At 47.4% G+C, this 12,794-nt stretch overlaps 1 protein-coding gene across 3 annotated transcripts in view; it reads left to right on the top strand.

Moving 5' to 3' along the window:
- The first annotated feature begins 4,724 nt into the window (after positions 1-4,724).
- ZNF711 (zinc finger protein 711) overlaps positions 4,725-12,794 on the top strand; it is a 40,425-nt gene continuing 32,355 nt past the window's right edge. Inside the window, exon 1 of one of the 3 annotated variants that reach the window (XM_084638745.1) lies at positions 4,725-4,952. The gene's annotated coding sequence lies outside the window, so the exon portion shown is untranslated. Of the gene's footprint in view, positions 4,963-12,794 lie in introns of all 3 variants that reach the window. The other 2 variants (XM_084638743.1, XM_084638744.1) reach the window with 2 other exon arrangements.

The following is a 12,794-nucleotide window of genomic DNA, read 5'->3' as shown; positions in this document are numbered from 1 at the left end:
AGAGAGGTATTTTGTATTGGCATCCCTTAAGGGCAAAGCTTGGTTATGGAGAGAGCTTGAGAGAGTGTCGCTGCTTTTAGTTTTGTTTCCGCTCTTTGCTGGTCACCATGTATAACTAAAACATACTGATGTTAGTCACTTGCACTCCCAACTCCTCTTATAAATAAGAGAAAAATAGACATCTTTCAGAGCTATCAACATTATTCTTGGATGTGTACAAACAAGGCAAGGAGATTTGGTTTTGGTATATTTGTTGTCTGGAAAAAATAATTTAAAAAATAAGGCAATTTGTCAGTCCTCACCACATAGATCTAGGTCAAGCAATAGAAACACAAATTGTCATGACCCTAAAAAGTCAGGTCCTAATGTGTGGATGAGTTTCACATCTGTTTTACCCCTTTTTTCCCTTTTTTCATTTCTCTAAACCAGTGGCTTTCAACCTGTGGTCTGTGGACCCCTGTGGGTCCGCAGACCAAAATTTCCAAAGGGGTCCACACTTCCATTCTAAATTTTTTAGGGGTCTGAAAATGAAAAAAGGTTGAAAACCACAGCTCTAAACAGTAAGTGATCTGCCCATTAGCCTGCAAGCAGCCAATTACTATTCCTTAAAATCATAAACTCAGAATGCCTCCAACTAATGAGCTGTTATTGGCATTCAGATCCATCTACCTGTTGGTAACAGTTGGGAAAGTCAGGCTTTTTCAGCCCCACCACTTAGTTGAGAGAGAGACTGACTGCGTGGGAGGAGGAGACACTGGTAATCCTGCCAAAGGAAGGGTAACAAGGAACAAATCCTGAGGGGTTAACGCACATGATGATCCACAAGGTCGGGAAAGAAAAAGGGCTAGGAGTAACAATGATGCAAGGTATCTGGGACACAGTAGTGAGACTGTTAGCAGGGTGAATGTAGTTTTCCTCATCAGACTTCATCTCTTGTCCAACATCCTTAGGCAGATCAACAATTGCAGGACATCAGTCCTGTGTGTAAGTACTCTTCCAGTGAAATTTAAATACTCAAGGATCATCATGGGTGAGAGAGACATTAGTTTGAAGAAACTTCATGAAATACTGTGACTGTCCCTTTTAGTACTGAATAATAATAGTTGTGGAAAGATTTCATCCACTGAGAATCTCACTCTTGGTCTTTGCTTCTCACTTTGAAACCAAGTGAAATGCCATAATTCATTAGGTGTTTTGTACCCCAAGTAGCAGGGTGAGGTGCAATCTAGGACCTCTAATGGCTTTTATATGCCACATCCCTGCCAACCATAAATCCTGCACACCACACATTACTGTCAGTTACTTCTTGACTAGGTTGGTCAAAAAGCTTGCTGAAGGTAAGTAGTTCTTATTGTTCCTGTTCATCCACAGATTTCAATGAAACAAGCAAGCTATCCTTTTATCTCAGTACCCAGCCATCCAACCAGAACTGCTTGGTTGTTGAGGTGTTTACCTCGGGCACTTTGTCACATTTCCCATGGCACTCTGACTTGTTTTTTTGGGGTGCTTCAGAAACTATTTTTGGTATTTTGATGCCTTTCAGTGCTTTTTCCTGTGCCTCTTGCCAATTTTTGCATGGCATTTTCCTGTTTGCTGTCTGACTCCGCAAACTTGAATGTTGTCTTATGTTCTATGTTGTGTCACACTGTTGGCAGTAGCCTTGTTGCTGCTGCTCATTGCAGCTTTATGCTCATTTTGCTTTTGAGGCATCCCTTGAGCTACTTATTCTCCAGAAGTGAGAATACGGCACAGATGGAATTATTTTAGAAAGAGATAATTAATCATTTTGTAATTGTGCTCCTCTGAAAATATCCTCTTGCAGGACTCTTATTCACCTGCCCAAATATCCTCAGAATTTGGAGATTTACCTATTTTTGAGGTGTTTTCTTTTAAACCTCATTTGCTGATCACTTTGAATTGACTTTCCTTCTGGGATCTTTGCCTTCAGCCTAGGTGACTGGAACATTTGTAAGGCAGGGTATGTGATGGTCAGTAGCTCTACCCCACCTCAAGAGTCAAAACAACTTCAGAACTAGAAGAGTTCTCCTAGATTTGCACTAAGAAGCTAAGATCCAGAAGTGAGAATCTTGCCTGATTCTCATCTTCAAAAAAGGAAAAATACATAGTAAGTAATGTTCCCATTTATTCTGTAACTATTTTTATTTAATTGTAAATTAAATTAAAGGGTAGTTTTGTAGTAAAATATTAGATATTAAAAACTTACATTTGTTTCAAAATATAAGTTTTTATAAAGACAAGCTTTCACAAACCTTAAAACCATTACAAATGTTTCCGTGATTAAAAACAAAAGCCACCTCTCCCCTCCCCCCATTAAAACAGTTCATTAATAATTCCTTCTGGGTTGAAAAATAAACATTGTACCACAGGGCTGGTTTATACATAGTGTGTGTACTGATTTTAACTAAATGGGCTTAAGCAACTGATTTCATTAAGTAGGTGTAGCCCTTTTGCCTTAAATAAAATTAAACTCAATCATCATAAGGCATTTTTAAACTATCACCGTTTCTGAGATAAAGGTACCTCTGACTCTTTTGTTGCCTCTAGCCATCACCTTGTTCAGGACAGAGTCCCTCGATTCTCTCCTTCTAGGCTGGGGATTTAGGCTGAAATTTTCCTCCCACACTTCACTGTCATCACAATGTCTGTGTCTACTAGACACAGGTGCTGAACAAAGTCATTACATTTAACTTAGTTCAGCATCTGCAGTCCTGTTCTGTCCGTGACAATGACAGGGCTAACCAGTGACCAGACAGCCTTTATTAAACAAGTATTATTTATTCAGAACAAAAGCATTACAGAGGAAACACTTCTTTAAAATAATATACAACTTACATGCAGGCCTTAGCTTACCAGGCAGTCACCTATCTTCCACATGGAGATCCTGATAGGGACAAAGGCCCTTTCCACAGGATCTCTCTCTCTCTCTTGGTCAGTTTCATGTCAGTTCTTGAGTGAGTGTGAGCTCCCTTTCTATGTCAGGCTGGTCACTTTTATACAATTTTCAGTTCTTTGGGTATCAGATTTCTTGAAACAGGTTAAATAAATACATGCAATTTCCTCCAGGAGCTAAGACTCCTTCAGACTTGCTGCCTGCTTAGGGATTCACATCCCCCATCTCAGTGATTTTAGTTCCTTCTGGAACCACCTGTAAATCCCTCATGGATCTAGAATACAATCCCTAGCCCATAATGATACTTACAACATTTATAAAATGGATACAATAGCCTTTGATTATTCCATATTGCAATAAAATCTGTCATATAAACCAATTTAAAAGTGTCTGCAGAAAAGGGGTTGTTCCAATTAACTGAATTGGTTTCTAAACCAATTTAGTTAAATCAGTGCACAAAACTGTTTACAGACTAATCCTAAAGATTTATCTACACCAAACAGTTCTATCAGTATAGTTATACAGTTATGAGAGTGACTTTTTTTATTTTGCTTAAACCACTTCTCGAATGACAAAACTGAAACGAGAAACTCCTGTATTGAAATAAGAATGTGTACATGAATTATGGCTACGTCTACCCTATGAGCTAAGGATATGATTCCTAGCATACATACACATACTTGCACTAGTTTGATGAGAGCGAGTGTGAGTATAAATAGCAGTGTATGTTCCGATAGGGTTCAGGTGGGCGTGTAATACGGGCATCTTCCCTGTGCCACTACTGCCTGGGCTGCAGAGGCTACACTACTATTTATACCCGTGCTAGCTTTCATTGAGCTAGTGCAAATATGTGTACATGAGCTGGATGCAAAGCAGAACTTTCACTGCTGTTAATGGGAGAATATGGCACATTCTATAATTAAAATATTATTTGTTCAGTGCCTTATTGTCTTATTCAGTATCACTCGGTGGAAAAACAGGTTCTACTTTACGCTTATCACTAATTTGGCCCTTTGTTTCTCTTTCCATAGATGATTAAGTGGGCTTTAGCCCATGAAAGCTTATGCTCAAATAAATGTCAGTCTCTAAGGTGCCTCAAGTACTCCTCATTTTTTCTTGTTAAATTTACCTTTGTTCTTTTATCTGTTTCCTTCTTTGCAGCAATTACAGGTGTGCTTCACTTTTGTTACATTTTTTGTTCCATTTGTTAAAATGATCAGCAAAAGGCTACTTAGCGTTGACGAGAAAGTGCCATTACTAGGGGCTAGAGATGACACTATGGTAAAATGAATAAGGATCAGGGAAGTTCACACAGACTCTGAGATGCTATTTCACGTTGTTTGCATTGTCAAGCAGACATCACTGAAGTCACACATGGACTCCCATTTGTTTGCAGAGATTTGGAAACTTGAGTTACCTAACAAAAGCTGAGGTGCTGCAGCATGTGCATGCAGCCTCCAGGCCATAAAAATGCATCTTTGATACCCCTCTGTGGGTGCGTGTGGGTGTATGGCTGTAGCTGTAATACCACATCCCTGTGGGGGGCAGCACAGAGCCACACTATCCACCCACGACCCCAAGCCTGCTCTACATTGGCCCTTTCACTTTGTCCTCCGCTCTCGCCCCTTTCCTGGCCTCTCCCATTTATCCTCTCCTGCCTTCTCTCCGCTTGACCCCTCCGCCCCAACTACCCTTTCTCCCCGGCGGCCTCCAGCTCCCCGCTTTGCTCCCGGGGCACGTTTGAGAGCAAAGTAAGGGCAGCGACTTCAGCTGCGGTTGCTGCGCATGCTCGCAGCTCTGGGGCACGCTCCGGCTCCCAGTGACGTGCGGCAACAGCGGCAGGGCTGGTCGCGAAGCCGGTGGGGGGAGGGGGAGAAGGCCGCGCGCGCTCGCGCCCCGTTTCCTAGCCCAGCGCCTGTGATTGGTGCAGGCCCCGGACCTGGCGGCCCCGAATGCAAGGCCCCGGCGGCGGCGGAGTCGTGCGGCCCGCCCGACCCTCAGCCGGACCCGACCCCGCGGCACGGCGCAGGGACCCGCACAGGTGAGCGGAGGTGCGAGAGCTGGGCCGGCGGGGGCTGGGAACAATGGAGGCGGCTAGGCCTTAGCGCAGGCCGCGCCCGGGGCCTGTGCGTTTCGCCGCCACCGCCGCCGGGCTTGACCGCCGCCTCCTCGCTCTAGGCGTGTGGGCTCCACCCGCCGGTGGCTGTTCCTCAGCTGGGCCGGAGCAGGGCCCGGATCCCGCCGCCGAGCGGCCTCTCGGGCGGCCATAAAATGGCGGAAAACAAGATGTCGGCGGCCAGGGCGGGAGAGGCTTCGCGCGCGCCCCGGGGTGGGCTCTGCCTGCCCGCCCATCCTCCCCGCACCCTGGGCTGGGGGCTGAGTGGCGGCGGCTCCGGTCCCGCAGCCGCCGGGGCTCGGAGCCTCTCGGCGCTGCAGGGGAGGAGTGGGCCTGGCGGCCCGGGCGTGTGGGGCTCGGCCCGGGCCTGGGGAGCGCTGCCCCGTCCCCTGCGGCGCAAGGGGGAGTGTGGCTGGGGCGGTGCGGTGCCTGCCGAGCTGCAGCCCTGAGTCATCACGAGCTCCTTTGTCTTCACGGCTTTGCGCTCGCCCCCTCCCCCCTTCCCGAGCACGGCAGGGGGCGCTGGCGCCCTGCGTGTAGCCGCACTGGCACAGCCTCGCGCATAGTGCGTCCCGCGCCTGCACGCTCGCGAGCCGGGGCTGCAGTTCCCATTCTGAATGTCTGCTGTTGGCTAATAACGTGCCGGGGTCCAGGGGCGAGAGCTGTGGACAGGTCCCCTCCGCGCTGTCCATCTATTATTGCGGCAGCCCTCTGCGCGCGCGCGCGCTCCGGTCCGTGGCTGCAGTCCCCTCGCAGTCCGTCTCACGCGCTGCCGCTGTTCAGCGCGCCCACTGTTGTCTGGGATGCACATGCATGCGCCATTGCTAGTGCCCACCGCGCGCCCGTGCCAGTCCTCTGACCACACACTGGTGACTCGTCTTTGAGGTGTTCATGCGCAGGCCTTGCCAGTAGTTAGCACACATACCTCTGTCATTCTGGTGCCTAGGCACATGCCCTGCCAGTGTTTAGCAGGCATACTCCTTTCTGTTATTTTCGCGTGTGCACTTTTATGTCCTCCTGGTACTCTCACGTTCAATCCCATCTGTAATTGTGGATTGTTTTATGAACATGCCTGTCGTCTTTTGTGCATATGCACACAGCTTTCTGGTTTTCAGCAGTTACACAGTGCTCGGTCATGGTCTGAAGTTTTATTATTTCTTTAGATGTCATATATATTTAAAATATTCAGGAACTATATGTAGACCTAAAATTAAATTTCTAGTATTTCTTGCCCAGGGTGGGCAATTTTTTAATTTGAATGGACAATACAGTATTTTTTTTTCTGATTTTGTTGTGGTAAATGAAGGTGGGGGAAATAGATTTCATACCTAACTGGTAAATTTTCATTACTATTTTGCAGGCTGATATTACATACTATATTATATCCAATACTAATTTTTATACTACACTGTACATTCCTGGGTAAGGTTTATATTAAGCTATGCATTATTTTCTAGTTTAGACTTTCCTTTGCTGGCTTTTTGTCTAGACAAGTTAGTTCTTGCTACATTTACATTTTCTTAATATGTTGCCATGTTGTAGATGTCTACAATACGCACAAGGAAAAAAGAAAATGAGTTTGGAATGTGTGTTAGAGCAGGGGTTCTCAAACTTTTGTAGTGGTGACCCCTTTCACACAGCAAGCCTGTGAGTGCGATCCCCCCTTATATTAAAATTAAAAACACATTTTTGTATATTTAATGCTGTTATAAATGCTGGAGGCAAAGCAGGGGTTGAGGGTAGAGGCTGACAGCTCGTGACCCCCCACGTAATAACCTTGCAACCCCCTGAGGGGTCACGACTAATGCTGCAGTTCAGTCATGAAGATCATCAAAGTCACGGTTCCACGATCTCCATGACTTTCGCAGCTGGTGCGGCTGATCCTAGAGCAGCTAGCCCCAGGGCCAGCTGCTCGGGCACCCCGCAGTCAGCTGCACTGGGTGCAGCTGGAGCCATCCCAGGGGGCAGCCACACCAGCCGCTCCTTGGGCAGCTGGCCCTGGGAATACCTGAGTAGCCTTCCCAGGGCCAGCTGCTGCTTGGGCGGCTGGACAGGGGGAAGCAACTGAGCAGTGTTCCTGGGGCAGCTGGCCCCAGGGAGTGCCCGAGCAGCTAGCCCCAAGGCCTCGGAGCAGGGGTGGCGGGGGTCAGTAAGTCCCTATGGCCAGTGCAGTTGTCAGCCCCCAGACCCCCGGAGCGGCAGCGCCCAGGGCCTCAGGAGGTGCTAAGTTTTAGTCAGGTGGGGGGTGTGTGTGTGTGTGTGTATATATATATATATATATATAATAAAAGATATGGACAAGTCACCGGCCATGAAGTTTTGTTTATTACCTGTGACCTGGAACCTGGCCTTTAGCACACAGCTGAGCTGGGCCGCAGCTGTGTGCTAATTGGGCCGCCTGCGAGTTGAGAACCAGTGGTCTACGCTGAAGTGCTACAGCAGTTCAGCTGCACCACTTTAACATTTTAAGTATAGATCGTCTGTTTTGGAAATTGCTCCAGTTTCAACAGTTGATGTTGTAGTTGTGCCAGTGAAAGCCTCCAAGGGAAGATAAGGAAAACTGTAATTTGCACCAGCTTAAACTCTTTCACAGTGCACATTGGTGCAAATCACAGCTTGTATACAATTAGTACTAGTGCAGCCACATTGTTGGCTGGACACTAACTGTTGAAACTGGAGTAAAATACCAACATACTTAAGGCCTGAGTGTCATCAGTTGTTTCACTGGAATCTAAATCTTACTATTCTTAATCTTTCCCAACTATTAACAGGATTGGAAATTAGTTTGTCTAGCCTGGATTGTCTTCTGATTTGTCTTCGTTTCATTACCTAACCTAGTTCCAGGCAGTATTTGTACTTGGAAAGTTTATGTATGTGTGTTTGTTTTTAAGCACCTTCCCTATAATCTAGTCAGGTGTAATTTAAGGTAATTGGTGATTTTTCATCTAAAACTTTTCAGAAGGGGCGGGGGGGGGGGGAGGAATGGAAAAGTGTGGTCAGGAAATTGCAGGATATTATATTTGCCATTTATAGTCTAGAATTAAATCTGATTTAGTTATAGCAAGTATATACTGTAGCGTCTGTCATAAAAATAGATTGTATGGCTGTAACTTAATTTGACAATTTTTTTTCAGTCAAAAACTGGGAGGTGTAAGATTCCATATGTTTTTTTTAGTTAGATAATAACTGAAGGACCTAACCCTGCAGTTATAACATTCAGAATTACCACTGAAGTCAGGAGAAGTTGTAGTGTGAATTGATTTCAGGATTGGATGCTTGATGCATAAATATTTTAATTTTTCCATGGAGACTCTGTGACTTTTAATTTTTGATAGTATTGTCAGTGGTGCTAGGAATCTGGGTGGGGGGAGTTATGGGGGGCCAGGCCCCCTTACTAATTTTAGGGCCTGCCTTAGTCTTAGTTGTGTTTAATTATAAGGCATCAGGGTGCTGTGTTTTGGCCCCCTTATTTCTCACCTGGGTCTAGTGTTGCTGAAGAACCACCCTGACACTTGAAATCCAGGATAAAGCTACACTGCCGCCAGTGAGGGGAGGCTGAGGACATTGAATTCCCCCTCACACCCAAGGCTTTTGCTCTTGCTCAGAGTTCAATGGGAGGGAATGTGTGGCCAGATCACTTTTAAACTGAATCAGTACAGCTGATTCCAGAGTGGTCTGAAGCATCACTCCAGTTGTGTGCTTGCAATGCCACTGAAATTTGACCCATCTGCACCTTTGAACAGATGGAGGGGCGGCCTGGCCAAGTTTTTGTCAGTGGTGTTGAGATTGGGCACATGGGGTCACAGTACCACTCAAATTTGGCCCAGCTGCCCCTCCTGCTAGATGAAGGGGTGGCCAGGCCAAATGGTGTTGCAGCCTGGCGCACCGGAGTCTGTTTCTGTATGGTGGACTGCAGGTGAGTCTGCCAAGAGCTCAACTTCTGGTGTCACTGGCTCATGCAGTGTGTGGGTAAGAGAGGGGGCAAATCTGAATTGGCACCATTGCTGCAGGGTGTTCTTTCCTCTCATCTGTGATTGGTAGGGGGTGAGGGTGGGAAGGATTGAAGCTGAAACAAGCGGCTTCAACTCCTGATTCCTGAGGTAACTGGTCCAGGCACTATTGTTCTCTCCCCACCCCCTCCCTCCCCTTCTCCCTCTGCACAGGGAATGGGATGGGAGGCATGGCCTGCTGCCTGTGGGGTGGAGGGGATTCCAAAAGGAGGTAAATGTGTGTGTTCCCTATCAGGAGGCCCCTTTTCACTGGAGTGGTCATTTGGGGAAGCTATGGAAATTCTCCCCCAGCCTCAGGAGAGCTCATGGTGATGGGTGTTGATGGGAAGTATGTTGAGCCCCTTGAGTATCCCCCCTCATCTCTCGTCTTGGAAGGGGGGATGTATGGGGAGACCCCTGGAATATTCCCCCTCACTTCTGGTCAGGGAAGTGGGGGGAGACTTCTAGAAATACCTTCCTTCCTTGTCCTTACTAGGCATTGGAGTGTTTAGGAGGGATCCTCTGCAATACACCCCTTCGCAAATATGCACACCTTTTTCTAGGCTGGGGGAAGGTGTGTGACATGAATACAAAAATAAATAAAAGCAAAAGAGAAGTGTTATACCCCCTCCTCAAAAGACAAAACAGCCCAAAAGCTACAGGTGGGAGGGGGTATCAGTTCAAATGTCAATACTGGCACACAACTTTTTGCTATTTTGTCAATAGTGGCACACAACTTTACTATTTGTAAATAAAAAACCCAAAACACATTCATTGAAAGTGGAGTTAAACAAGCTGGGAACGAGTGTCCCTGATCATTCCCTTGGCTGCATCCCTCTCCCCGAGCCTTCATCTGTGTCTCTGTCAATTTAGATGGGAAGCTCTTCTGTCAGGGACCTTGTTTTTCCTACATAAAGTTTAGCAAGCTTTGGGCATGATAAAAATACCCTTCTTTGACTTGAGAGACCCACCCCTTTTCTGAATATATTTGGGGGAAAGCCTTTAATCCTGGGGGAGTTGACTGTCGCTTTTGGGGGGATATGGGTAGGTTGTAACTTGAGGGTAGCATTTCTTTTTGTGTGTGTGTGTGTGGGTAGCTTCTGCTGAGATTGTAGATGTTTTGTTCCACAATTTAAATAAAAAATGATGGTATCCATTCTAATGAGCAAGAAATCCAAGGTAGGATCAGAGCAAATTCTCAAAGGCCATTATTCTTTGCTACAGGAACTTGAGCCTTTCTTCTAAAAATAGTTCCCGTCTTTCATTAAGGGCCCCTCTAAAATTCCCCCAAAATTCAAGCACTGATTGTGGGCCTATCAAAATATTATTTCTATTATACACCTAAAGTTCCCAGTCAGGATTGGCATCCCGTGTGCTAGAAGTTGTACAAACAGAATCAAGAATGTCTGTGCGTCTGAGACCTTATAATCTAAATTTAAGACCACATGCAACAAGTTGATTTGAACAAACAGTAGGAGTGATAAGGGAGAGAGGATATGGGTGACATTGTTCAAGTGATATGATTATATTCAATTGGCCTCGTGTGGGATTGGTGCCTCCTGGGGTTGAGCTGCAGAATCTTCTGGTAAACACTCTCTATGGGGCCACTTATTCCTCCCTCACTCTTCACCAGTATGGGCCTTAGTCACCCCTGAGACCTTGGCTACACTTGTGAGTTACAGTGCTATAAAGGAGCCCCGGGCGCACTAGCTCACTACCCATCCACACTGGCAAGGCACGTAGAGCACTCTGACTCTGCAGCTACAGCGCTGCTGGTACTCCACCTCAGCGAGTGGAATAATGTTTGCTGCGCCCCTGCTGGAGCGCCACTGCACCAGTGTGGATGCCCTGGTCCTATAGTGCACTCTGATTGGCCTCCAGAAGTGTCCCACAATGCCTGTGCTAGGCACTCTGGTCATCACTTTGAACTCTACTGCCCTGCCCTCAGGTGACCAACCATCAGACCCGCCCTTTAAATTGTCTGGGAATTTTGAAAAATCCCTTCCTGTTTGCTCAGCCAGGCGTGGAGTGCTGTCAGCAAATCTTTCCAGGTGACCATGCCTCCGCGCCAGGCGAGCCCCAGTATAGAGCAATGGCGAGTTGCTGGACCTCATCAGTGTTTGTGCGGAGGAAGTTGTCCAGTCCCAGCTGCGCTCCAGCTGTAGGAATTACGATCCCTTCAGGCAGATATCCAGGGACATGATGGAAAGGGGCCACAACCAGGACGCACTGCAGTGCAGGATTAAAGTGAAGGAGCTGCGGAATGCCTACCACAAAGCCCGCAAGGCAAACCGCCGCTCCGGTGCTGCCCCCACGACCTGCCATTTCTCCAAAGAGCAGGATGCGATACTTGCGGGTGACCCAACCTCCACTCTGGGGACCACCATGGACACTTCAGAGCCCAGTGCAACAAGGCAGGAGGAGTAACAAAGCGGGAGCAAGAGTGCTGAGGCAGAGGAAGACACCCTGGAATCCCTAGATGCATGCAGCCAGGAGCTTTTCTCAAGCCAGGAGTTCTCGGCTGTCTGTGTTATCACCGTCTGAAAGACTCTAAAGAATCAGAAAGAGGCAACGTAGAAGCAAGGAAGACATGTTGCATGAAGTAATGCAGCATTCAAGTAATGAAAATCAAAAAGTGCAGGAGTGGCAGGAGAGTGAAAGAAGGGTCCGCCAGCAGAATGCAGCTCGCCGGCACCAAAGAACGGAGCAGCTGCTAAGCATCATGGAGCGGCTGCTAAGCATCACGGAGCTCCAAGCGGAGTCGATACAGGCACTTGTAGCAAAGCAGGCGGAGCACTACTGCGCCCGCCCCCCCCTGCAGCCGTTGTCCCAAAATTCTTTCCCTTGTGCCCCCATGTCACTTCCAACCCACTTTCCCCAACATCCGGGTTCTTACTGCCACCAGCTGCCTCCAACACCTGTAGCTTCACCACCAAGCCCTGAAAACTACGACCCTTACCCACTGCGCTCAACCCCCATCACCATGCAGTATAGCCATCCTGAAGTGCAGCACTCATTGCACAGCACTCCAGACAGGACATACGCAAATCTGTGATTGTACCGTTCCACACCCCTTTGCCTTTTCTGTTTCCCAAGCAGTTGTGTCTCTTTTCAATAAATGGATTTTCTTTTCAATAAATGGATTTTTTGGCTTTGAAAACATTCTTTATTATTGCATAAAGTAAAAGATACCTTAGCCCAGGAAAGAAACGGGCACTGCAAGTCAGCGTAGCAAACACAGATTCCTACTAATATTGGAACCACTGCACTTCACTCCCGTGCAGGGCACCAGACATTACTGGTGGCTTTCAGCCTCAAATTGCTCCCTCCAGGCATCCCTAATCCTTGCAGCCCCATGCTGGGCCCCTCTAATAGCCCTGCTCTCTGGCTGTTCAAATTCAGCCTCCAGGTGTTGAACCTCTGAGTTCCATGCCTGAGTGAATCTTTCACCCTTCCCTTTACAAACATTATGGAGGGTACAGCATGCAGCTATAACCGCGGGGATGATGTCATCGGCCAGGTCCAGCTTTCCATACAGAGAGCGCCAGCGGCCCGTTAAATGGCCAAAAGCACACCACAGTCATTCTGCACCAGCTCAGCCTGTTGTTGAACCCTCCTTGCTGCTGTCAAGGCTTCCTGTGTAGGGTTTCATGAGCCACAGCATTAAAGGGTAAGCGGGGTCTCCAAGGATCACAATGGGCATTTCGACTTCCCCTATGGTGATCTTCTGGTCTGGGAAAAAATTCCCGGCTTGCAGCTTCCTCAACAGGCCCGCATT

Source organism: Lepidochelys olivacea, assembly GCF_965140295.1.
Source record: "Lepidochelys olivacea isolate rLepOli2 genome assembly, chromosome: 9".
Taxonomy (NCBI): domain Eukaryota; kingdom Metazoa; phylum Chordata; order Testudines; family Cheloniidae; genus Lepidochelys; species Lepidochelys olivacea.
The sequence above is the reverse complement of the archived record's forward strand: the minus strand, read 5'-3'. Positions and strand labels throughout refer to the sequence as shown.